The sequence below is a fragment of the Larus michahellis genome, chromosome 4 (assembly GCF_964199755.1).
Source record: "Larus michahellis chromosome 4, bLarMic1.1, whole genome shotgun sequence".
NCBI lineage: Eukaryota > Metazoa > Chordata > Aves > Charadriiformes > Laridae > Larus > Larus michahellis.
In genome coordinates this window covers 31,273,664-31,287,273 of record NC_133899.1, presented here as the reverse complement: position 1 = coordinate 31,287,273, position 13,610 = coordinate 31,273,664, and the positions used below count along the sequence as shown (strand labels likewise).

Genomic DNA, 13,610 nt, shown 5'->3' with positions numbered 1-13,610 from the left:
ATAACGAAGTCATTTCCTTGAGAATACACAGGGGAGGTCTGGACCGCATTAATGTAGAAAAAAAGCCAAACATAACCAATTTGCTTGTAACAAACCTATTTTCCGTATTGCCCTTTGCTTGTTGTTGGGGTTTTTTTCCTCACATTTTATATTAATATAAAAAAACTATATGAAAAGTGCTCCAAAAATGTCCAAGATTCCTTCTGCACCCAAGTTCCAACAATCATTATATCTGTGTCCTTTAATTGTTCATCCTCTCCGCTTCAGTTACGCACCCTATGAAGAGAAGTATAATAACTCCTTTGCAGCCTCCAATGGCTACAATGAGGATTAATTAGTTAATGTTTGCACAGTACATGGGCCAGGCTCTGCGCTGATTTATGCTTGATGCATGTCAGCTGGGGTGGATTAAGGTGGGAGCTAACACAGATTTGAGCCTCTTGCAAAGAACGCACCAGGTCCAATGCTACTAATTTGCCCTTTGTTTAATTTTTTTCCCTCTTTATGATGGTTTCCCAGAGCTGACAAGGCTTCATACCTATCTAGCAAGGTCTGCCTCTCTGCAGATATGTGTGCGGACCCAGCCTGGCAGTGGTCTGTAGGGAACATCTGAGGCTGTAGAGGTGAAGTCGTGCTAAGCAGCTCCACAGAACAAGGAGTGGTGGCACAGAGCTCTGACTCCATGAACACAGGGATAAGCAGACTTCATTTTAAAACAAAGTCAGGCAGTGGAGAAACAAGTATTTAAGGAAGAATCTGCTTCCTTGGTTCTTCTATATCTCTGCTTTGCAGAGGTGCAACCAGTACATTTAGGTACTTTAGTGACATTGGTGAAGCAGCAAAGGTGTATACTCTTGGATTAAGGCAAAACGAGCAAAAATAAGTCTTATTTGCCTTTTCAGTTTGAAAAATCTTTTAGGCAATGATTGCATTTCACTGCATAAGAGCATATGGCACTATTACTTGATCCTCTTACCAAGGGCAACATTAATGCCTTTCCCCTAACTCAACAGTGTACGCTGTTGAGTGGTTAAAAGGATGTTCCAGTAAACAAAATGCTCAAAAGCCAGAGGCTGTACTGTTATCCTTCTCCCCTTTGCCCTTTGAATCCAGGCCAGGAACATCTCACGTATCGTATGAAAGGATTGCCATAGTGAGAGCACAGTGACAGTCGCACTGATACCAGTTGCAGCAGTGAGCGCTGGTGTGCAGAGCAGACCTGCTGCTGAGCTTGGTTTAGTGCTTGCCTGTTCCGGGAATCATGAGAAAAGGCAAGAATACGGTTCTATTCCCCCATGCAAACTCGGTCCCTGTGTAATTTTTCCAGGAGGTGCATCTCATAGTTTTCCCACAATAGTCCAAGAATGATGAGCTTTCATGTGAAACAGGCCATATGAATTCCCGTGACTGAACAGGGAGCCTTAATGCCTAATTCGGCCATCTATGTTAGATGCCCAAAGCCAGAGAGTAAATAGCCCTTGTCAAATAATCTGAAATCAGCATGACTTACAGTACCCAATAACACTCCTGACCAACAAAGGTAAAAGTGTCAGGTCCAAAAATGCTGAGTTACCAAACTTCAGAATGTGTAAAGCAATGACACATCCAAGAAAAGAGGGAACAGAAGGAAAAAACCCTCTGTATTTAAGACTGCCACAGCTTACATAGCATCTTTTGTCAGGACCAGCTCTCCGAATATCTGCTTATTTGAGAATCTTGCGAGGGAGAAAGGGAGGGAGGATTCTTTGCCGCATTGAAATTAATAGCTAACTGAATTCTGTGGAGTTAAATTCCTCTCTCCCTGTGTGCTGAATGGAATACTACATTTGTTCAGTCCCTTGTACTTGGTCCTACTGCCCTCTGCTATATGAAATACTACTGCATTCCCAGATCCAATTTTCTCATTTTGTTGCCTCAGTCATGGGCCCATAAAAACAGTTTCAATGGATAGAATTGTTAATTGCAGAAATAAGGAAATAGATCTGCCATCAATGTTAATATTCTTTGATAAGTAGCTGTCTAGAAATCACTTCAAAGTAACAGAGAGACATTGAAGTAATTTCCATCGAGAACAGTGCTTGATAGACAGACACATGAGCAGGTAAACAGAACCCTAAGTTAGCAGGATGGCACATACATATTTATATATAAATGCATTCTGATGCAAAAGGACTCTCTCAACCGATACAGAGAGATGCAAAATATTTTGGTGAGTCACTCTATTAACCAGGCTCAGAAGTGACTAAATGAGACAGGAACTGGTAGGCTACGTGAAGAAAGCAAGCTCCTGGTGACCCTCTCACAGCAAAAAAAATTGAAGGAGTATTTCCTGAGATTGCAAGTACAAATGAAAGGACAAAATAGCTATGACTAAGAGTCAGAAAAAGGGTGAGACAGCCCCAGAAAGGTAGTTTGAAATGCTGTACAAGACATGAAGAATTCCAGTCCTAGCTTTGAGGAGACACTGGAACAATCAGTCATAGACAGGCATACGGTGAAGGTGAAGAAAATTAAAAGGATTTTAAAAAGAATGTGTTAATAAAAAATAGGAATTCTGATGGTGAAAGAGTAGGAATTTAAAAGTATTTATTAAATGTATCTGTGAATTAAAAAATTATCAACTTTAGATGAACATTATTTGAAGACGCTCCAAAAGCAGACTAATGTAGGCGCAATGATCAAAGATTTTTAGGGACAAAAACTCTAAAAACAAATCCTCAGGAAGAAGGAAGCTTGGAAAATATCCAAAGGGGATTAACTCATGAGAGACATAGTAGGAACACTGCTTCTTTATATTCCTTTTTGTATTAAACCCGTAGTAAACTGGTGTTTTTCAAAGCAACTGCAAAAAATCTGTCATCAGAATGATGTGTATATGACCAGTCTGGAAGTGTCAAAGTGGGAGTTCACCAGTACGATCCGTGCAGTTTTTAAAAGGGATCATTCATAGCAGCATTACAGTAATGTCTAGGGGACAAGCTATGATCTCTTTGTTCTAGGGTCTGAACAAACAGTGCAGAGAGTTTGCCCGAGGAACTAATGACCTTAACAGACAAGACAAAAGGCTGGAGAAGGAAACAATCCAGGAAAGACAGACCACTCTCACCACACGCGCCAAGACGGATCTATGTCTTTGTATAAGCTAGAGCCAACTACCAAAAGTGGGGTAGAGGATCCCAGTCCTTTGAACACACACCCATTGCTCAAGGAATTCCAAAGAACGTATGAAAACTGCATGCTGTCAATTACCTTCAGATTGGGGGGGGTCATAAGTCAAAACTTAGACCTCCTAGGAAGCTGCAGGATTTAAAAAAATTGTGCTTTTTACTGTAAGGAGGCTGAATGCAGCATATGTGAAAGATTAAAGGAACATCAGGCAGCTGTTAGAGGTTTGCATGTTATAAACTCAGCTTTGGCAGCAGCTTCTGCGAACAGAGAGGTAGACAGAACAGGATAAAAGTTGGTAGCAGAGTCCGGTGGTCTCAGAGGACTCACAGAATTTCTGCTGCCTAAGAACACTGTGGCACAGCTATGCCATACACGAGGCCATTAACTTGGTCATATTTATTAGCCAATCACATTTTCTTAATCATTTGACCTCACTTACCTTTATTCCTTAGATGACCCCAAGCAGAAGTCTGTGCTTCCCTGGCATTTCACTCTGTGACGTGCTGCCTGTCGGAGCATGGAGAAAGCACCGACACCATTTCCAACTAAAAAGATGCCTGGAAATTAAGAAGAAATGGCAAGTACATACCATGCAGAATTGAGCATTACCCAGGCCTGTAAAAATATCCAAAGAAAGGAAAATCAAATATAAATTGCTATTAATCTTCCTATTTTTTCCCTGACCACAAACTGGGAATCATTTTGGAGACATCATAATCTGCAGTATGCTGAAGGCCTTTGCTCATCACGGGACACTGGGTTATAGAAGCAGCACTACAGACTAGAAGTCTGTCGTGTTCCAAACAACGGCCAAAGGCAGATGTCCAGGGCAGAACATAAGAGAGAAAGCCTGCAGTGATATTTCCTCAGAACAAACACCTTGCCTACATAGGCTTTCTGAGTCAGAGGTGCTGTCAGTAGCCTTCACTAGATTTTTTTCTTCCATTAGTCAGTCTAGGGCTGGTTCGTTTGCTTGAACCCTATAAACAGGCATAGCATCCTGTGGCAAGAAGAAGTTTCTCAGAACTACGTACCATGTGAAGAAAGAGTTCCTTCTGCCTCTTTTGAACCAACCATCTGCCTGTTTCTCCTCATAACCCCTTATATTCCCTTATGCGGGGGAGGACAGTGAACAATCCTTCTTTATTTTCCATTTTGGGACATCCCGTCCATCAGTATAGATAACTTCAATTATCTCATCTCCACCCTGAAGACTGTTATTCCAGTCAGTTTTTCCTCAGGCAGAAGCTCTTCCATATTACATTCTTGCTGCCCATCTCTGAACCTTTCCCATGTATGCTGTATCCTTTATGAGATGGGATGTACCAGAGACGCATACAGCATTAAAGAATTACAAAGTGACATAAAAATGCTCCCTCTTTTGTTCTCTGATCCTCTCTAGATTTTTTAACATTTGATTTGCTTCTTCATCAACAACACAGATGATGCACCATGTTATTAAGGAATGAAATTTGAGGGAAATAAATACAGTTTCACAGAGACAGAAGCTAGTACTGGCAGTATGGCCCAGACAGTCTTAGATGTAATTGCCAACAAATTAATTCACCAGAGTGCTGAACCACTGATGCTATTTTAGGCTTCGTTTTGGTAAATAGCAAGCACATTACAGAAGAAGTGATCAAAGAAAATAACCTTTGACTGAGCGATCACAAGTTGATTCAGTTTAAATTAAATGGAAGAGTAAACAAAAATAGGTCTCTAATTAAGGTTCTACATTTCAAATGGGCAAAATTTGAGAAATTAAGGAAACTAATTAGTGAACTCAGCTGGACTAAAGAACTGAAAGGCGTGAATGTGGGAAAGGCCTGAGATTCCTTTCAGCCAAAAGCATAGAAACTACCTCCAGCATATATCCCAAGCCAGGGAAAAACAAATCCTGTAAAAATTTCTTTAAATTTAGGTGAATGGGTAAACCACCTCAACAAAGGATAATATCAGTCAACCAATGGCCAACAAAGAATGGAAAAAAGACAACTCAGCAAAGAGAACGGTACGTTAGAGGTCAAGAAGCTTGAGACTAAAATGAGAAATGCCAAAACTCGGGCAGAGTGAGACCTTGCAAAGGAAACAGAAGGAAATAGAAATGGGCTCTTCAGCCCCCTGGATAAAATAAACAACAGGGAATGGAGTGGAGCAGATAGGCAAGAATTTACAGACTTGAAGGTTCCTGCCCCAATATTAGAGGGATACCTTACACTGATTTTTCAGAAAAGATAATAGCGATAAAGAATGGTAGGATGGCTGACGGTAACAAAAGGATGGCAAAGACCACACCTGAGAGAGAAGATAAGCTCAAAAAGCCTAATGCCTTCAAAACTATCTCCATCTTGGGGTTGCAGGTACCAATGTGAGCCAGCACACCAAAGCAGAGCTTTGGTAGGTGGGCAAGTCCAGAGAAAGGGGAGAGAAAAGGACAGGGAATGGGAGATGAGAAGAATGAGGTCAGCTAAGACAGGAGGTTAAGATGACCTTGTGTGTGAAGTGCTGTTGAATTGTCCCGAGGCACCTCCAGGAACTCCAGAGACAGTGAAGACCCCAGTAGGATGATGGGCATTTTCACCCCCAATACTTGTGTTTTCCTCCTTCCAGAACAGGCAGTCTGCTCCAAAAGCTATCTTCTCTTAATTCCTTGATATGGGAGAGCTGCAAATTTCAAAAATCTGCAAAATACTCTTCAGAGGCAGCAGGAGTGGGCTAATGAGAGTGTTCTCCTGTATAAATATTGGCTATAGGTTAGTTTCAGAAAGGCTTGGAATAAATGGGATGACCTTTTCATTTGGAAGAGCATAAAATATGAGTCGCCCCACAGGGAAAATTCAACAGAAAAGCCTTTGGGCAATTTCTCACTGCTGAATGTTTATGCTAATACCATTCTAAATTAGGGCAAAATTAAGCAAATTTTTTTCTGCATGGGGAGGGTGCATCAGGTGGGGAGTCTGGTCTACTAGAGCTACTAAGTGAGACGATAACTCACTTAAAGAATTATTTAGCTATCAGCTGGGAAACATATCACTCTTATTCGGCAGGGCGTGCATGGCTTACAAGACATTAATCAGGTATCCACTGGAGAAGAAAATAGTGATACTTTTACAATAGACTGTAATTTCAAGGGTGGTTAATAAGTAAATAAATAAAACAGCTATCAATACGAGTAGGTGCATTTTTCGTACCTGTAGAACCCCATTAAAAGAGCCACACAGCCCTTTGATCACATTGAATTAATGCTAAAATATCTTCCTGACCCCGGGCTGCACTCTGTAGCCTTCCACATTGCACCATAGTCTTCAAATAGCCTCCCAATGAAGAGCTTCCTTGCCTTTCGTTGCTGTACTCAGGACCTGGATGTGCAACATCTGTCCTACCAAATGACCCAGTCACGAAGCCAAGCCCTGCTCAGCATCTGCTCTGGAAGATCTGCTGAAATCAGCAGCAGCTGAAAGTCCAAAGTCCTTTGAAAATTCTGGTCTCAGTCACATACCGGAGCATCAGCCATAGGGTTGCCATATTTCTGTCCCAGGTTTTCAGGAAGCATCAAACATGGTATGCCTACGTTTCACAGATGGCCTGTGCTTGGAAACACATGGCATTTATTGTGCATATACAGACCATCTGTCCAGTGTGCAGACCAAAGGCCCATGGCTCCTGGAATTGCTGGACACACCACATGTGCTCTATAGCTTAATCTGGGCACATGTAGAAAATGTATCTGAAATTTTAACTCTGCCTGAGTGGTCAGAGCTTCTGAAATCCCAGACAGAGGTAATGAATTGCTTAACTTAAAATTCTGTAGAGGAAGAAAGTGTATGTCCACGGTGTACAGTGGCTCAAAACGTGCACTTTCCCAGGGTAAGAAGGATCTTACCAACGCTGCCTGCTCTGTTGTAAGCAGAGCAACAGTTAAAGTATCACACTGGAAGGGAACCAGATCTCTCCAGCCTAAACCCTCTAACAAAAGAGTCAGCAGAAGAGATCTTGGTCTCAACAGCCAGAAAGACTGTTTGTGATAAACTGATTTCATGGCAACAACTTGGCAATGCCAGAGGAGTGCCTTTAGATTTCAGGAACGCAATCCTGTTCCTTCCCAGCCATATTCACTGCCATGGAAGACAAGTGGAGTGGCTGTCACACATGTCCCAGGGTTGATCTCTGCATAAAGGGGCATAGAACATCTCACACAGTTTCCCCTATGGTCAGGTTCCCTGGTCACCTCTTCCAACAGCTCTCACAAACGTGTTGCAAAGCACACGATGGGTGAGGGATGCGTGGTCAGAGCATGCTCTCCACTGACCAGTCTGCCTCAAAAAACTGTTAAAGCTCAGAAGGCAGCACAGCTTCTCTGGGGTCACTCTAACTAGGTGCTGTTCAACCTTTTAGGAGGGTGGCAGATCTCTAAAAAAAAATTCCAGCAGTGATGCTGTCATTTATACAGAAATGTAAGTCTATTCTTCCTTACTGTCTAGGTAATCTCAAATGCGTAAATACCACACTTCGCTAAAAGGGCACGGCTGGACCTATTGTGAAGGCAAAAAGTTGCACAGAATCTGCTCCAGCACTGGGGAGATGCACACACCTCTCAAGAGCGACATATACACATGCAAATTACCGCTCCAGGCAGCAAGCATGACACCCACATGTTATTATAATACGTCCCCTAAGAGAAAGGAAGTTATATAAAGATGATCGGTATATTTGATACCTGGGTATTTCAGGCAGTCCGGCCCTGAGGTTCTTCTCTGAATCATCTGATCACATATCGCCTCAGCTGTAGCTCGGTGGGTGGAGAGGAAGAGTGATGATAGCATATGTCTTCTCCAAAGGTTACACCTGCCAGACAGAAAGGCCTCCTGAAGATGCAGTAGCAGCTAGAGGTTACTCAGCTGCTCACCACCTCTCACTTTCTCTTCTCCACATAAAGGGCAGACGAGCAATTACCGAAGGAAAGGAACGAGCAGCCTACACCTGCACACGTGAGGATCCTGTTACAAGAGCATAAATCCTGAGTCAATGGCATTAAAATGCGGCCTGAAAAACATCAGCTTTGACAAAGCTTACTTTATTAGCACTGTTTATTCACAGGAAGGTGCCTGGGTGCTGACCAGACTGGGAATACCTGCGTGCTGCCACTCCTCGTGCAATCACACCTTGAGCCCGCAGTCAGAGACACCCCCACGATTCTGTTGTGCCCAGCAGAAGACAGACACAACCACCTTCAGGGAACACCCCGTCACCCTCCTCAGACACCCTGCTCAGTGTGTCCCATTTGGGGCAGAGAGGAGGTGGAAAGCAGGCCTGGAAGGAGGACACTGGAGTGAGGAGTCTTGTGAAGCGTGTGACAGGGCAGCGCGGCAGCCATCCTGGGGGACCGCACTGAGGGAGGGGCGGCACACCCCGGTGGCTGTGCTTGCTCACACCAGCAGAGCGAGGGGTCCCTGGACAGTCGGTGCCAGTCAGAAAAGCCACAAGATCTTGTGAACCAGCTCCAACCAGGAGCTCTGCAGTGAGGTGTCACAGTGGGGCCCGCACTCTCAGCCAGCATCATCCCGAGGAGGCGGAAAGGGAGGGTGGTGGGATTGCCTGCTCACCAGCTGGGAGGGCAAGAAAAGCCGCAAAGGTGAGACTGAGAGAGGAAAAATGATTCAGGGGCTCAAAGCATCAGACAAATGGGAAGCATAAATAACAACGAACACCCAGATGCTCAGAGCTGGGCAGCCACAGGAGACAGCCAGATTAGAAAAGCCAAATAAATGTGTGTGGGAGTGGATATGAGATCAGAGAAGTAGGGTCAGGGAAGTTCAAAAACAAGCTCTGAAATTCCTTAGCATACTGTTGAGCTCGATCGGGAGGAAAAGAAGCCTTTGAATGTGGTGAAGGGACAGAGTGATATAATACCATAGCCTCCGTGCAGAGAATAGCATGGCTTTGGCATAATGAAGATCTCAGTGCACTATTCTTCTCTCGCTTAGCCTCGTTTAAATCATGAATAATGACATGGCAAACTACAACAGGTTAAAGCCAGTGGGAGGGAGAGAAGAATCACATCCCTTTTGTTTAGAGAGGCCCACAGGAAAAAAAATATATTGCAATAGAAGGAGATCTACAGCAGTCAAGAGGAAAACAATTGCGGATGGCATGAATAGGAGTCACACCGACAGAACTGCGACAGGGTAAAGTCTGGGGGAGGAAGCAGAGGAGACTGCAGGTGTGAAAAGGAGAAGGCTAAGAAAAAATTAAGGGCAAGGAAAGTTCAGCACAGTTTCAGTTGGAGAGACAGCTTTGCCATGTGCCCCAGATCACAAAACTTCCTTTTCTAACTAGAAACGTGAACCCACAGCTGGTTGTGCTAGCACACATGGTCTCTTCAGAGCACTTGGGAAGGGTGGCCAGTGCTTCCACCATCTCCTTTTCTAGTGTCTGAGCTACATTAAAAGGACAGCTAAAAATATATGCAGAACCACCCATTACTTCGCCATGAAATCGGTTGTTCTGGTCACCACATGACTGTAATGCCGCTGTGGATGGCACAGGGCAGGCTGAGTAGGAGAGGTGTGGGAACTCTATCGATGGCTTTGAAATGTTATCCCCGCACAAGAAAAAAATTATAAATTGAGAGCCCATGCTTTGAATGTGACTTGCTCACAAGTCACCAGCTAGACACGCAACTTATTTTGCAACCACACTATAGCCAGAGAGCTCCAAACACTCCGGTGCCCATGATAGTGTATGTTAAACCAAAGGCAGGCTGCAACTCATTTTATCAAGCAAAGAAAGGTCTCTAGAGATGTTGTCATTTTAGATGGAGTTTGCGGGGCAAGAGGTTACATGAGATGCCTTTTAAGACAGCTAACAATTGCTTTGTTTGTCATAAGGAAAAAAAAAATGAGTTTGGGACCCCATAAAAGAATAGTTTGGGGGGGTCATAATTTTGTGTTGACAATCTTCTGATGTAAAAGCAAAATTTCTAATAAAGAATGAACATAAAAACCCCTTGGGTATTGTAAGTGAATCTCAGTACTTTAAACTGGCCCTGGTACGTAGTCTTGCTGTGTGTCATATAATGAATACATATACATCCTGCTACCAGCGTTCTATCAAACTGAAACGATAAAGACTGCCTGGCTATGCTGTTCTGCAAGAGACACAGGCTTCTGTTTACTTCTCATTTGGGAAAAAATGACATTGATATCAAGCAAGAGATTAGCGTGCATTTCTGGATAGGAAGAATGGCAGTGGTGGAAAATATCCCCTATTCCCAAATGATAGGGATGAGTATATCTAATTAAAAAATAATCTTTTATTGTCTGCCAACTCAATCTAAGTTTCAATATACAAACCAGCAATTACAGGAAGTAGATAATCAGTTATGCATTTAAAAGACTTTCTGCTGAATTATGTGTCCTTTAATTACATGTACATTTTTAAAACAAAAATTGGACTTCTTGGAATTGAAGGAGAAGGAGTAGCCAGACTAGGAATGGATTTACTATATTCATGGCCAACAGAAACAATTTAGAGTTAAAAAAGCTAATCATTCTATTTTAAATCATGTGTCACAAATACCTCTAAGAACTAACTTTCATTGCCCTAAGGCACCTTACGTGTTCATGTTATCCTTCCAGTTTTTGAAGCATGAACATCACTGAATTTTAAGCATCAAAAACAAATGCTGACAGCTTTAAAGGTGTTGCTGGCACATGTGTGTATGTAACAGAGGTATTAGTTGGATACACATTTTTCTGTCATATATATATGCTTAACTCACACTTGTTGCAGAGATTTCGGTGCGGTGATGTGTCTTTTTCAAAGTGCAGTAAGGCTGCCAAACCTGCAGGTAGTAAAACACAGGTGAGAATGTCAGGCTTAAAATATTCAAGGATGTAAGCTGATGCAGGCATCCCTCTTACTATAAGCAAGGCTCAGGAGTGAATGTCACTTTAGCAGCACATGTTTCTGCAGCTCTGTGGAAAGAGACCTGGGAGTCCTGGTGGACATCAGGATGACCATGAGCCAGCGATGTGCCCTTGTGGCCAAAAAGGCCAGTGGCATCCTGGGGTGCATCAAGAAGAGTGTGGCAAGCAGGTCGAGGGAGGTCATCCTCCCCCTCTACTCTGCCCTGGTGAGGCCGCATCCGGAGTACTGTGTCCAGTTCTGGGCTCCCCAGTTCAAGAAGGACAGGGAACTGCTGGAGAGGGTGCAGCAAAGGGCTACCAAGATGATTAGGGGACTGGAACACCTCTCTTATGAAGAAAGGCTGAGGGATTTGGGTCTTTTTAGTCTGGAAAAGAGATGACTGAGGGGGGACCCTATCAATACTTTTAAATACTTAAAGGGTGGGTGTCAGGAGGATGGGGCCAGGCTCTTTTCAGTGGTGCCCAGCGGCAGGACAAGAGGTAACGGGCACAAACTTGAGCATAGGAAGTTCCACCTAAACATGAGGAGGAACTTCTTTCCTTTGAGGGTGGCAAAGCACTGGCACAGGCTGCCCAGAGAGGTGGTGGAGTCTCCATCTCTGGAGACATTCAAAACCCACCTGGACACGTTCCTGTGCAACCTGCTGTGGGTGACCCTGCTCTGGCAGGGGGTTTGGACTAGATGATCTCTAGAGGTTCCTTCCAACCCCTACCAGTCTGTGATTCTGTGATCACCACTCCAGTTCTCATTAAAGCTCATTCTAGTGTTCATCACAAGGGACAGTGGACTGTGTGCTGTCTCTCAGACACACCAGGGCTCCAGAGTATAAAGGGGCAAGGGGAAAAAAGTGATGGGGGGGCTTACAAATTGGACAATATGCTGATTACCTTTTGCTGATACCTGTTGCTGATACACGTTGCTATTTCTGTCTTTCAAGAGGCACTGTTAAGTATTGCTAGATCCCCCACATCTTGTCCATTCTGTCTGCTCTATCACACAGTTACCTCCAGAAAAGCTTGTGTCCCTCTCCTATAAATCACACCCTTTAACCCTGATAGGTATCGCTACAGCTTCCTCCACACAGATTTTTGCTGCAGCCACTGGCTCTTCCTCCGTGGCTGGCACTTCATGGCACTGAGTAGCTATAAATCCAGCAGTAATATCTACGGGCTTGAACATAAAAGTTGGTCTCCTATTTTTAGAATTCTGGGCGGGGGGGGGGGGTTGTTGCTTGTCTTTTTTAAGGCAAAATAACCCACACATGTGCAAACACTACTGGAATGATCCCTAGGTACGCAGGGGTGGCTCCCTCCAGTCCTAGGTCAGGTTTAGTTTCCCTGCTTGCATTAGATCACCAGCACGCTCACAAAATGTGTTCCCCTTCTGCAGTGTTCAGCACTAAACACAGTTCTGCTCTGCAAGACAGGCTGTAAACTGTGACCATCATCTGGCAGCTTCCTGGGGCTAGAAAGACAAAGGGGTGACAAGGTCTTGGAGGAGAATTGTCTGCTACAGGATCTGTGGATGTGACACTGACACATCCGCTGATGCAGAAGGTGGGGGCAGAGCACAGGCTTCAGGCCAGCAACATGCTAATGCTGATTTAGGGCTCCAGAAGGAGGAGAGGAATCTGGCTGCTTCAATCTCCAAGTTTTCCACCTTTGAGCAGTCACACCAACTCAGATGTGAGTAGATGCCAAAAAACTCAAAACCAGTTCTTTCGAATTGCAGGGCAAGGGACTACCAACTTCCACGGAAACGTCACGCTTATAAGCAAATTTATGTTCATCCCAGACTGCTGAAGGAAAAATTGTCACCAGCATCCCACTGCAGCTGTGTCTATCGCGCTCAAGTGTGAGATACCAGATTGGCACCAGCCCACTTATCCTGCCTAATTGGATAAAATTATTGACTTCCTGCAATTTAGTGTTTTATTGGGATTTTGCTTTGCAGAGGGACTTGGAGTTGCCAGATTGTAGCTAGTAGTGCTGCTATGTTTTGGTTTGCCTGGACAGCTGCTAGGTGGCAACGTACTTATCACTCTTTGTATGGCTTTTTATATGAAGGTGCCAAAATTCAAAGGACCTATCTGCAAAGGGCTCTATTTTCAGCTGTTGCTGGTGCATCTTATGTACTTGGGTTCCTTGTTAAATAGGAAGGAGCATTAGTGTTTGGCCTTTACTTACCATGCATTAGACATTGTGCATTAAAATTATCACTCAAATGTATTTTAATATACATAAATCTCATTCTCTGAGGCTAATATCTATCCTTTGATGGACACACCTCTTCTTAGCACTTCAGAAGAGATTGACTGTAACACCATTTCCCTTTGAAGTCAGCCTATATATCACATTTCAAGTATAGCTACAACAGTCATTTTAAGGTGCCAAACAGCACCTTCAACCTTACCTTGTCAGATTTTATTCCTCCAGCTTCTAAAATCAGGCATTTTTACATTTTTTTCATTTCTTTTCTATGGGAAAGAGTTTCCCAAAAAGCGCCGGATCTCA

General features: G+C 43.7%; 1 long non-coding RNA gene across 6 annotated transcripts in view; it reads right to left on the bottom strand.

Annotated features, from left to right (window-relative positions):
* The window catches only part of LOC141742174 (uncharacterized), a 107,782-nt gene that overhangs the window by 30,447 nt on the left and 63,725 nt on the right, over positions 1 to 13,610 (bottom strand). For all 6 annotated transcript variants that reach the window (XR_012586612.1, XR_012586616.1, XR_012586617.1 and 3 more), the window contains 3 exons: positions 10,949 to 11,011; positions 7,886 to 8,013; positions 3,608 to 3,725 (listed from right to left, as the gene is read on the bottom strand). This is a non-coding gene — a long non-coding RNA (uncharacterized LOC141742174). The remainder of the gene's footprint in view (positions 1 to 3,607; positions 3,726 to 7,885; positions 8,014 to 10,948; positions 11,012 to 13,610) is intronic.